The sequence below is a fragment of the Phocoena phocoena genome, chromosome 11, assembly GCF_963924675.1.
Source record: "Phocoena phocoena chromosome 11, mPhoPho1.1, whole genome shotgun sequence".
Taxonomy (NCBI): domain Eukaryota; kingdom Metazoa; phylum Chordata; class Mammalia; order Artiodactyla; family Phocoenidae; genus Phocoena; species Phocoena phocoena.
In genome coordinates, this window is record NC_089229.1 from 7,873,986 (window position 1) to 7,887,806 (window position 13,821).

The following is a 13,821-nucleotide window of genomic DNA, read 5'->3' on the forward strand; positions in this document are numbered from 1 at the left end:
CAACAAATAAACACCAGAAAATCTCAGATATCAATAAGTGGAAACAAGGTCATGAGACTGAAGGGAGATGGAAGCAGTATTAAATTCAGTGGTCAAATAAGTCCCCTATGAGGAGTAACATTACAGCTGAAGTCCTTCCAAGGGCTTAAAAGGCCCTGTATGATATGCTTCCCATTCATTTTATTGTGCTTTTCTTCTTTTCTTTAATGGTACATGTACCTTCTAACATATTTTTTCACTTACTCATTAGATTTATTGTTTTTTGTGTGTCCCACCAAGAGGAATTTTTTTATTGTTTTCTTTATTGGCAACAAATACTCCTAGAACAGTGCTCGGTAAGTTGTATGTGCTCAGTATGTGTTGAATGAATAAACTTGAAGCTTATTGAGCAAGGGGAGTGGGGTAAGAGAGGTTGGACAGGTAGAGATTTTATTGAAGATGTTATGGGAAAATATTGGAGGGATAAAGCAGGGGAGGGGACTAACAGTGACATAATCTTATTTAAGTTTTTTAAAGTTTTTAAGCTTTGTAGGAAGAAGGTATGGTAGTAAACCATACCTTGCAAACAAGTAAACTTGTAAACAACAATTTACAAGTTGTTTGCTTTGTAAAGAGCTACAGTGGGGCAGTTCCATTAAGCTATGAAAACCTCATGTACTGATCTCTCCTTTGGAGATTTACCTTGCTGTGATGATTGGCCACCGCGTTCTGTATACTAGATCCTGCTGCATAAACCTAAGAAAACTTTTTGTAGACCCCGTACAGATTCCTATCCTTCAAAATTTTACTTAGTTTACAATGCCATAGGTTGTAATTTTACTTTAGTTCTATTCAGTTCATCCAGCCAGCCATTCTTTCATTCAACAAATATTTTTTATTTAAAACTTTTCCCCTCCCCGACAATGGTAGGTCAGAAGCACAGGTAACAACAACCTGGACTTTTAAATTTTTTTTTTTTCCCCCTGGTACGCGGGTCTCTCACTGTTGTGGCCTCTCCCGCTGCGGAGCACAGGCTCCGGATGCGTAGGCTCAGCGGCCATGGCTCACGGGCCCAGCCGCTCCGCGGCATGTGGGATCTTCCCGGACCGGGGCACGAACCCGTGTCCCCTGCATCGGCAGGCGGACTCTCAACCACTGCGCCACCAGGGAAGCCCCTTAAATATTTTTAAATATTTGGCCGTGTTGGGTCTTTGTTGCTGCGTACGGACTTTCTCTCGTTGTGGTGAGCGGGGCTACTCTTCATTGCGGTGTGCGGGCTTCTCATGGCGGTGGCTTCCCTTGTTGCGGAGCACGGGCTCTAGGCGCGTGGACTCAGTAGTTGTGGCTCATGGGCTCTAGAACTCAGCCCCAGTAGCTGTGGCGCACGGGCTTAGTTGCTCTGTGGCATGTGGGATCTTCCCAGACCAAGGCTCAAACCCATGTCTTCTGCATTGGCCGGCGGATTCTTAACAACTGCACCACCAAGGAAGCCCCTCAACAAATATTTCTAAAACATCTACAGAACCTGCTGTGTGTTAATTATACCATGCTGATCTGGATAAAAAGACATCTGACATTTTAAGTACTTGCAAAAGTCCCCTTTCATCATTGAACTTATGATGTGAAACAGGAGAGGCAATAGTCAGTTCATGATAATTCCAATGAATTTTAGGAAAGGGGAAGTATAGGGTGCCTTGAAGCAGAAGGACAGTCTGGAGGGTGGGGGAAGTCTTCTTAGAGGAAATGTTTTGAGATTGAAGGATGAGCCAGACAAAGAGGAGTGGATGCAGTGGTATGCTGGTAAATGTTAAAAAAAACCCAGCTCTTAAAAAAAGAAAGGGGGAAAAAAAAAGCCCTGATTTGTAGCTTTAGCAGCCAGACTGCAAAATTCCTGAAAATTTAACAATTGCTTCCATAAGCTGATGCAAGCTGGCTCCAGCACTCACACATACTGAGGGATATGGAAGACGGTGGCATTCCAGGTTAAGCCAACAGTGTACAGAAGGAGCTGGAAGCTGGAGAATGCACAGTGCACTCATAAAGAAGCCTGGAATGGCTGCAGTATGAAGAGAATGAGGGTGATATAAAATGTCTGCAAAGATGTGCAAGAATCAATTGTTAGTCTCTCTTCCCAATTCTATATTTAGCAATGTCATGTTGTTAGCTTGAAATTGGCCATAATCGAGTATTTACACTGTGGAAATCAGCCAACACTACAAACCAGGGGTCCCCTTACCCTCCTAGAGTCAGTTGTTAAACATTTACTGCTGGTATGGGCCAGGTCTTGCAAGAATGTTCAGTACAGCCATGCAAAGAGTTTTGGTCTTTATCCTCAGTGTTGAGAAGCCACTGAAGGATTTTAACCGGTCAGCCACATGGTCAGATATGCCTTTTTCAAAAGTGCTCGGCAGGACTTCCGCTTCTGGGAAGATGGAGTAGACATACTTTTTCCTATCCTTCTCTCTAAGTACAACTAAAATCCCTGGATAAGATATGTATTTTTTAAAACGTAAGACTCTGAAAGATGGAGAGAAGAGGGCAGACCTGTTAGGGACCTCAGGACTTGAGGAATGACATGGTAGTGAGTTCTCTAGGTTTTCTTTTTACCTCCTATATCCCTGTCTTGGAACTGAAGAAGCCAGCAACCTGGAAATGCCAGTGAGTGCAGATAAAACAACAGCAACAGGTTGCTTTCTCTAGCAGACAGAAAAGTTTTAGACAATAACTTCTCTACTCCATTCAAATTACACAGAAAAAAAAAAAAGTGGCCCCACTCCAACCCAAGTGGGGAGCTTAGACTGTACAGTTCACAAGTCTGTAACCAGGTGGTATAGGCCAATTAGGGAGTTGGAACTTTCCAGGTGTTAACGAGCTCCCCTACCCTTGTGGTGTAACAGGGGACCATGAAGGGGTATGGACTTCCACTCCCACTCAGCAGTAATGAGGCACCCCTTCCCTTCCCTGCTGGAGTGGTATTGGAGGAGGCCTAATGGAGAGTTAGGACTTTCACCGTCACCCAGCAATAATGAGCCCCCCAACCGCCACTGCAGTGTCAGTAGAGACCATGTAGGGAGATGGAACTCCCACCCCTGCCCAGCAGTGATGAGGAGCACCCTCACCTTTGGGTGTTAATGGAGACTAACTGGGGAATCTGGACTTCTACCTCTACCCTCCCTTGCAGGAGCAGTGTCAAAAAAAGGAAGGTTTAAATAAGATCCAGAGTCTCATAAAATAATATTAAGATGTCCAATGTCAGTTGAAAATCACTCAACTTACCAAGAGCTGTGAGATCTAAAAATGAATGAAAAAAGACTATGTATCAATAGATGCCAACACCAAGATGACGGATGTTAGAATTATCTGACAAAGATTTCAAACCAGCAATGATAAAAATTTTTCAACAAGCAATTACACACAAGCTTAAAACAAATCTCAGGAAATAAATAGAAGAGATAAAGAAGACCCAAATGGAAATTATAGAACAGAAAACTTCTATAACTGAAATATCTCAGTGGATAGGCTCAACAGCAGAATGGAAGTGACAGAGAAGAAAAAAAAAAGTCACTGAAATGGAAGATAGAACAATAGAAACTACTCAATCTGGACAAGAGAGAGAAAATAGACTGAAAAAACAAAACCAAAAACTTCCAGAGCGAAAATAACAAAAGATCTAACATTTGTGTCGTCAGGAGTCCCAGAAAGGAAGGACAAAGAGAGCCAGGCTGAAAATGTAATTGATGAAGTCATGGCTGAAATACTTCTCAAATTTGGCAAGAAACATAAAACTATAGATTCAAGAAACTGAGTAAATCCTAAATAGGATAAGCCCAAAACATCCATGCCAAGACACAATTAAACTTCTAAAAACTAAAGAGAAAGAAAAAAGTCTTGAAAGCAGCCAGAGAAAATGACAGCTTACCTATTGAGGAAAAATAATTCGAATGACAGCAGATTTCTCATCAGAAACCATGGGGGCCAGAAAGAAGTGGCGAAGTATTTTTTCAGTACAGAAAAAACAAAAACAAAATTTGTCAACCCAGAATCCTATAGCCAGTGAAAATATTCTTCAGCAATGAAGGGGCAATCAAGACATTCTAAGATGAAGGAAAACTAAGAGAGAATTTGTCAGCAGCATACCCACCCAAAAAATGGCTAAAGGAAGTTCTCTAAAGTAGGAAGGAAACAATAAAACAAGGAACCTTGGAACATCAGGAATAAGAAAGAACACACGGTAAGCAAAAACAGAGGTAAATGCAATAGGCTTTCCTTCTCCTCGAGTTTTCTAAATCATGTTTGACAGTTGAAGTAAACATTATAAGACTGCCTTACGTGGTTCTAAATTTATGTGGAGGAAATATTTAAGAAAATTATAAATGAACATAGAGGAAGGTAAGCTATCTATACTTCACTCAAACTGGTAGAATGATGACACCAGTAAACTGTCATAAGTTATGTATATATAATGTAATACCTCGAACAACCACCTTAAAAATATACAAAGAGATACACTTAAAAACATTATAGATGAATCAAGATGGAATTCTAAAAAATGCTTAAGTAACCCACAGGAAGGCAGGAAAATAAAAATAGAGAAATGAAAAACAGAGAGAACAAACAGAAAACAAAAAATAAAACAGACTAAATTCTTAAGATATCAATAACTACATTAAGCATAAATGGTGTACATATACCAATTAAGAGACAGAGATTGGCAGAGTAGATTAAAAAAATGACCCAATCAATATATACTGTCTACAAGAATCTCACTTCAAAAATTATGATATAGGAAGGGTGCCAGTAAAATAACGGAAAAACGATGTCATACAAACATTAAGCAAAGGTGTCATACAAACATTAAGCAAAGGAAAGTAGAAATGACTATATTAATATCAGATTAAGTAGACTTTAGACCAAAGAATATTACCAAAGAGAGAAGGTAACATCATAAATGCTAAAAAAAAATCAATCCACCAAGAAGACATAGCAGTTCAAAATGTATATGCATCAAAAAAAAAGCTGTGCTACAAAAACATGTGAAGAAAAACTGATAGCTGTTAAAGTAGAAATAGACAAATCCACCATTACAGTGGCAACTTTTAACACCTCTCTTTCAGCAATGGATAGAACTAGACAATCAGCAAGAATATAAAAGAACTCAACACCACCACCAACCAATGGGATCTAATAAACATTTTTAGAACACTCCATCCAATAACAGCAGCATACATGTTCTTTTTCAAGTGCCATGCAGCATATACCAAATGGACCATATCGTGGGCCATAAAACAAACCTTAAAAATTTTTAAAGTATTGAAATCATATAGTATATTCTCCAACCACAATGAAATCAAACTATAAGTCAATAAGAGAAAGGTAACAGAAAATTCTCTAAACACCTAGAAACAATAATACATGAGTCAAAGGTGAAGTCTTTTTTTAAAAAATTTAATTAATTAATTTATTTTTGGCTGTGTTGGGTCTTCGTTGCTGCGCGCAGGCTTTCTCTACTTGAGGCGAGTGGGGGCTACTCTTCGTTGCGGTGCGTGGGCTTCCCATTGAGGTGGTGTCTCTTGTAGCGGAGCACGGGCTCTAGGTGCGCGGGCTTTAGTAGCTGTGGCACGTGGGCTCAGTAGTTGTGGCTCACGGGCTCTAGAGCGCAGGCTCAGTAGTTGTGGCGCACGGGCTTAGTTGCTTCGCGACACGTGGGATGTTCCCAGACCAGGGCTCGAACCTGTGTCCCCTGCATTGGCAGGCAGATTCTCAACCACTGCACCACCAGGGAAGTCCCAAAGACGAAGTCTTAAGGGAAATAAAAATATGTATATTGAACTGAATGAAAATAAAAACAGAACTTGTCAAAATTTGTGGGACACTGCTAAAACAGTGCTGAGAGGAAAATTTTTAGCACCAAATGTAGACATTAGAAGAGAGAAAAAGGACTTCCCTGGAGGTCCACTGGTTAAGTCTCCGAGCTTCCACTGCAGGGGGTGTGGGTTCGATCCCTGTTTGGGGAACTAAGATCCCACATGCCTCGCAGCGCAGCCAAAAAAGTAAAAAAAAAAAAAAAAAGAAAAAAGAGAGAGGAAAAGAGTAATCTAAGTTCCCATTTCAAGAACCTAGAAAAATAAGAGCAAAATAAACCCAAAGCAAGCAGATTGAAAGAAATTATAAAGAACAGAAATCATTAAAGTTGAAAACAGAAGAACAATAAAGAAAATTAAGGAAACAAAAAAATAGGTTCTTTGAAAAGATCAGTTAAATTGACGTACTTCTAGCAAGACTGACAAAGGAAAAAGGGAGAAGACACAAATTACCAATATCAGGATTGAAACAGGAGATATTATTACAGACATAAAAGTATCATAAGGAAATACCACAAACTCTACACACATAAATTTAACAACTTAGGCAAAGTGGACTATCTCCTCAAAAAACACAAATTATCACAACTCACACAAACAAACCACAAAAAAATAATTTGAATAGCCCTATAACTATTAGGGAAATTGAATTTATAATTAAAAAACACATCATGCACTGAGTTATCAATATTTGAACAGCTTTATTGAGATGTATTACACATATTGTAGAAGGCGCCCATTAAGTGTACATTTTAAAGATTTCAGGATATTTGTAGATACGTGCAATCATCACCACAGTCAATTTTTTTTTTTTTTTGGCTGTGCCATGTGGCACGTGGAATCTTAATTCCCCAACCAGGGATTGAACCTAAGTCCCCTGCTGTGCACGGCCCCGGGCGTCCCCGGGAGTCCCGACCAGCAGGACAAATCCTTGTGAGTCCGAGGAGGAACCTGTAGGGGTTGAAAAGAGAAGAAGGGGCAGGAGACGCGAAAGAATGGAGGCAAGACAAAATCCTGATCAAGCCTCAAACTTTTATTGCTGCAGTAGCTGTATTTATACAGTACAGAGAAAGGGGGGCGGGATCCAGAATAAGGGAAGTACTTGGCAAATTATCATTGGTGCTGCGTGCGCGGGCTTTCGTTTTAGGCGCGGGCTTTTATCTCATTAAGCAGGAAGAGAAGCAGGATGTCGGCCATCTTCTAATGGCGAAAACTTCTTGGCTCCCAACATCTCCTCCCTTTTTATTTCTTTTAAGGAGGTGGGCATTAACCGAGTGAGGGAGTAGTGACCTGAATCCTCCCGTGGACAATGTATGTGTGTCCACCATTGCTGGCTCTTGGTATCTTTTGGGGAGGAGAGGCAGAGCCAAGAATAATCTTAGATACTGAAGCCAAAAACAATGTTTAGATACCAACCTCTTTCATAATTCAGGTATACTCACAGGGAATAACAGAGATTACCTTATGTATAAAGGTTTTCCCTTGTGCATGCTTTGCTGTCACACTCAACTCGGTACCCATACCCTCCCATCAAAGAGGGGGGTAGGCATGTCTCTGTCTCATGCCGCTCCAGTGGAGGGGCAGCCAGAATCATCTTTTGGTTCTGCTTCAGGTTAAATTCTGAGGCAAGTGTGGAGGGGGTTCAGCCTGGCTGACAACCTGCAAAGATGACAGGATCAGGGTCACAACGGATAGTCCTTGTTGTCTTTGTCGTCTTTTCAATGCCAAGAGGATCTCCATCTTTTTCTGAAAAGGAAAAGAAATACAATCTCAGGGAAAAGGGCCCTGGATAATTTTCATTATTTCATAGAATTTATAGGTTTAATAAGACGCTCGGGCAGCCAACGTCTGGGTGAGGGGAACTTGTCCAGATTTTTGAGGAACAAACCGAATCGCCCCTTGGTTCGGTTCCAAGGAAGGGGCCAGGGGCTGGCCCCGTGAAAAGTTTCCCTGTTTTTTTTTTTTTGGGGAGTAGTTGGCCATTTATGTCCGTTTTTAAATAACATTCCGAAGACCAATGTTTGCCTCTTTTACAGCGAGGACAAACGGTGATGGGAGGAGCTCGGGACTGATGTTGGGGTTGTTGTGGGTTAGCCTTTGATGACTGTCCTTGTCTATATAGTGGACAATCCCGGGCAAAGTGTCCAGGTTGTTTGCAATTATAGCAAGTTTTTTGTTGTTTGTCTAGGGCGGATGTGTCTTTAATAAAATCTTTTAGGGCGGCTCCTATTGCAAGACCAACAAAATGGGAGGGACCAATTCCGGAACACAATTTAATATAATCAGCAAGGCTACCACCACGATGAGCCCGAAGGGCAGCCTGGCAGGCCGGATTAGCATTTTCATAAGCTAAATGTTTAACAAAGGCGTTATCAGTTTCACTGTCGCCCACCAGACGTTCGGTGGCGTCCGTGAGGCGGCTAATAAACTCACAATAAGGCTCTTCTGGTCCCTGGCGAATTTTCGCCAAGGAAGTTGTGGCCGAACCCTTAGGCGGAAGGCGGCGCCAGGCCTTAAGGCCAGCATTTTGTATTTGAGCCAACAGACCAGAGGGAAAAGCAGCCTGAGCCTCATTGGAATCATAGGGGCTGCTTTAAGAATTGTTTCTCCGGTCTCAACAACCTTTTGGATATCGGGGTCAAAAGAATGACCCATAAGAATCTCTCTAATTAAATTCCAATATGAAAATGCAGTCACAGGTACTTTAGAAGGCCCAAAAGTCTTATAATAATCATTTAAACAATCTCCTACACGATTCCAACATTTTTTATCTATCGTCCCTTCTTGTGGGAACCATGGGCAAACATCAGACAAAAATATAAAAAAAATCACGCAAATCTTTTTTTTCTAGCCTTAATCTTTCGCATCTTGAGGGAATCCTCGATCCCCTGAAGAAAGAGTTCGTGGGAACTCAATTCCTGTCCCATTTTTAAGCTCCACTTACCTTACTCTCTACCGGTCACAACTGCCGAAGGGCGGCTAGTCCTCCGGGGACCTAATCGAGCCGCACTTTCGAGTTCACTCTCGCGGCGGCTCAGTGGGTGCCTGGCCAGGCGTTCGTAAGCGTGCTACCTCCGTTAGGATCCGTTCCTCGAGCCCCACGTTGGGCGCCAATTGTGCACGGCCCCGGGCGTCCCCGGGAGTCCCGACCAGCAGGACAAATCCTTGTGAGTCCGAGGAGGAACCTGTAGGGGTTGAAAAGAGAAGAAGGGGCAGGAGACGCGAAAGAATGGAGGCAAGACAAAATCCTGATCAAGCCTCAAACTTTTATTGCTGCAGTAGCTGTATTTATACAGTACAGAGAAAGGGGGGCGGGATCCAGAATAAGGGAAGTACTTGGCAAATTATCATTGGTGCTGCGTGCGCGGGCTTTCGTTTTAGGCGCGGGCTTTTATCTCATTAAGCAGGAAGAGAAGCAGGATGTCGGCCATCTTCTAATGGCGAAAACTTCTTGGCTCCCAACACCCTGCATTGGAAGCATGGAGTCTTAACCACTGGACCACAAGGGAAGTCCCTGAATTTATAATTTTAAAGTTTCCTCAAAAGAAATCTCCAGGGCTTCCCTGGTGGCGCAGTGGTTGAGAGTCCGCCTGCCGATGCAGGGGACATGGGTTTGTGCCCCGGTCCAGGAAGATCCCACATGCCGCGGAGCGGCTAGGCCCGTGAGCCGTGGCCGCTGAGCCTGCGCGTCCGGAGCCTTTGCTCCGCAACAGGAGAGGCCACAACAGTGAGAGGCCCGTGTACCGCAAAAAAAAAAAAAAGAAAAAAGAAAAAAAAAAGAAATCTCCAGGCCCAGCTGGTTTCACTGGAGAATTCCACCAAATGGTTAAAGAAGAATTAAACCAATTCTACAAAATCTCTTCCAGAAAATAGACGAGCACTTTCCAATTCATTTTACGAAGCTAGGTTTACCCTAACAAAACTAGACAAAGACAGTACCAAAAAAGAAAACTACAGACTAATATCTCTCATGAATATAGACACAAAAATTATTAACAAAATATTAGCTCACATAATTTATCAATATACAAAAAGAATTATTTACCATGACCAAGTGGGGTTTATTCCAGGGAGGCAAGTTTGGTTCAGTATTTAAAAATCAGTCAGTGGATTCTACCATATTAAAAGGTTCAAGATGAAAAAAATCACATGATCATATCAGTATATATAGAAAAAACTTTTGACAAATTTCAACATCCATTCATGATAAAAAAAAAAAACTCTCAGAGAAATAAGAATAGAGGAGAACTTCCTGAACTTGATAAAGGACACTTATAAAAACATGCAGCTACCATACTTAATGCTGAAAAACTGAATGCTTTCCCCCTAAAATTGGGAACAAGGTAAGGATGGCTTCTTTTATCACTTTTATTCAATATGACACTGGAAGTTCTAGCCAGTCCAGTAATGGGGAATGATATAAAAGACATATAGATCAGAAAATTGGCTGCATTGAGTCTTCGTTGCTGTGCACGGGCTTTCTCTAGTTGCAGCAAGCGGGGCTACTCTTTGTTGTGGTGTGCGGGCTTCTCAATGCAGTGGCTTTTCTTGTTGCAGAGCACGGGCTTTAGGCACGTGAGCTTCAGTAGTTGTGGCACGTGGGCTCTAGGGCACAGCCTCAGTAGTTGTGGTGCATGGGCTTAGTTGCTCCGCGGCATGTGGGATCTTCTTGGACCAGGGCTCGAACCCGTGTTCCCTGCATTGGCAGGTGGATTCTTAACCACTGTGCCACCAGGGAAGCCCAAAACTGTCCTATTTTTAGATGACACATAGTTTGTGTAGAAAATTTCAAGGAATTAAAAAAAAAAACTCTTAGAACTAATATGTAAGATCAGTAAGTTCACAGGATACAAGACAAACATATAAAAATTAATTGTATTTGTATGTACAAGCTATGAACATGACATAGAAATTAAAAATATACCATTTATAATCATCAAAAAATTAAAGTTATAAATTTAATGAAACATGTATAGGACTTGTATGCTTAAAACTAAACAACACTGATAAGAGAAATTAAAAAAAGAAAACTTTTTGGACTTTTTTTTTTGCCATGCCGCATAAGTTGCAGGATCTTAGTTCCCTGACCAGGGATCAAATCCGGGCCCCTGCAGTGAAAGCACCAAGTCCTAACCACTGGACTGCCAGGGAATTCCAAAAAAAACTTTTTTAATAAATGGAGACACATACTGTGTTCATGGAGTGAAAGATTAAACATAGCAAAGATGTCAATTTTCACCAAACTGATAAAGTTGAACACAATTCCCATCTAAATCCCAGCAATTTCTTTGCTTTGTTTTTAGTTAACAGACAAAATTATTCTAAAATTTATACGGAAAAGCCAAGGTACTAGAGCAGCTAAAACAATTTTGAAAAGGAAGAATAAAATGGGAGGAATTACTTTATCTGCTTTTAAGACTTATTACAGGTAATCAAGACTGTGTGGTACTGGTAGAGGAATAGACAGATAGATCAATGGAACAGAGCAGAAAACCCAGGAAAAGACCCACCCAAAATGCCCAACTAAAATTTGAAAAACGTGTAAAAGCAATTCAGTGGAGAAAAGAGCATTTTCAACAAATGGTGCTGGAGTAATTAGACATTCATAGGCAACCAAAACCAACCAAACAAACAAAATCCTTGACCTATTCTCACACCGTATATGAAAATTATCAACATGTATCATGAACTTAAATAAAAACATAAAACTTTTAGAATAAAACACAGGAGGAAATATTCAGGATTTAGGGACAGAGTACTTAGACGTGGGACTTCTTGGCAGTCCAGGGTTAAGACTCTGCCCTTCACTGCAGGGGGCTCGGGTTGGATCCCTGGTCAGGGAACTAAGATTCTGCATGCTGCATATGGCGCAGCCCCCTAAAAAAAAAAAAAAAAAGGAGAAAGAGAGAGAGAGAGATCAGAGGGACAATTAATAAATTGGACTTCATCAGAATTAAAATCTTTTGCTCTGTGAAAGACTGTTAAGAGGATGAAAAGACAGTTACAGGGTGGGAGAATGTATTAGCAAAGCAAGTTTACGAAAAAGCGCTAGTATCTAGAATATAGAAGGAAATCTTAAAACTCAACAGTCAAAAACCAAACCAATTAGAAAATGGGCAAAAGACAGAAAGAGATATTTTATTGATGAGTATATGCAGATGGCAGATAAGCGCATGAAGAGATGCTCAACATCATTAGTCATTAGAGAAATGTAAATTAAAACCACAATGAGAGGGCTTTCCTGGTGGCGCAGTTGTTGGGAGTCCGCCTGCCGATGCAGGGGACACGGGTTCGTGCCCCGGTCTGGGAAGATCCCACATGCCGCGGAGCGGCTGGGCCCGTGAGCCATGGCCGCTGAGCCTGCGCATCCAGAGCCTGTGCTCCGCAACGGGAGAGGCCACAGCAGTGAGGGGCCCGCGTACCTTCAAAAAAAACAAAGCACAATGAGATATCACTATACACGTGTCAGAATGGCTAAAATAAAATCTGTGACAACACCAAATTCTGGTGAGAATGCAGAGAAACTGGATCACTCATACATTGCAGGTGGGAATGCAAAACGGTACGGCCACTTGGGAAAACAGTTTGGTATGCAAAACAGTACAGCCACTTGGGAAAACAGTTTGGTAGTATCTTTTTTTTTTTTTAAAGTAAATTTATTTATTTATTTTTGGCTGTGTTGGGTCTTTGTTGCTGTGCATGGATTTTTCTCTAGTTGCGGCGAGCGGGGGCTACTCTTTGTTGCGGTGCGCGGGCTTCTCATTGCAGTGGCTTCTCTTTGCAGTTGCTTCTCTTGTTGCGGCGCACGGGCTCTAGGCGCGTGGGCTTCAGTAGTTGTGGCACATGGGCTTCAGTAGTTGTGGCTCTCGGGCTCTAGAGCGCAGGCTCAGTAGTTGTGGCGCACGGGCTTAGTTGCTCCACGGCATGTGGGATCTTCTTGGACCAGGGCTCGAACCCGTGTCCCCTGCATCGGCAGGCGGCTTCTCAACCGATATGCCACCAGGGAAGCCCTGGTTGTATCTTTAAAAGGTAAACATGCAACTCCCATACAACCCAGCAGTTGCATTCCTGGGCATTTTCCTCAGAGAAATGAAGACTTCTGTCCATTTTAACATCCATTCACAAGTTTTAGCAGCTTTATTTATGGTAGCCCCAAACTGGAAGCATCCAGATGTCCTCCAGTGGGTGAATGGTTAAACTGTGGTACCTCTATACCACTCAACCAGAAAAAGGAATGAACTATTGACACATGCAACTACTGGATGACTCTCCAGAGAATTATGCTGAGTGAAAGAAGCCAATCCCACAAGGTTACATACTCAATGATTCTTGAAATGATGAAATTATAGAAACGGAGAACAGATTAGTGCTTGCCAGGGGTTAAGGAGGGAAGGAGGTGGGGGGGAAAGTGGCAGGGGTGGGGGTGGTGGTGTGATGAATTGGGAGATTGGGATTGACATGTATACACTAATATGTGTAAAATGGATGACTAATAAGAACCTGCTGTATAAAAAAATAAATAAATAAAATTCAAAAAAGAAAGGAGGGAAGGAGGTGGGAGGGAAGTGGGTGTGGCCATAAACGGGCAACTTGAGAAAACTTGTGGTGATGGCAGTGTTTGGTAGCTATGTCAATATCCTGCTGCTGATGTTGTACAAGAGTTTTGCAAGATGCTCCCACTGGAGAAAACTGAGTAAAGGGCATTGAATCTTACTGTATTATTTCTTACAACTTGCAAGTAGAATCTACAATTATCTCAAAATAATCAGCTTAATTAAAAGAAAATGCTAGGCACCATTTTAAACTATAGACAGGACTGAATAAGGTATTATATCTGCCTTCAAGGAACTCATAGTCTATCTCGTGAGGAGTTGAGCATATAGCTGCATTGCTCAAGGTAGATGTACACAGTGTCCAAAGTTTTGGACTTTCCAGAATCCTCTGACCTTGTTTTGGTAGAAATATTGCCTCTTGTTCCCCT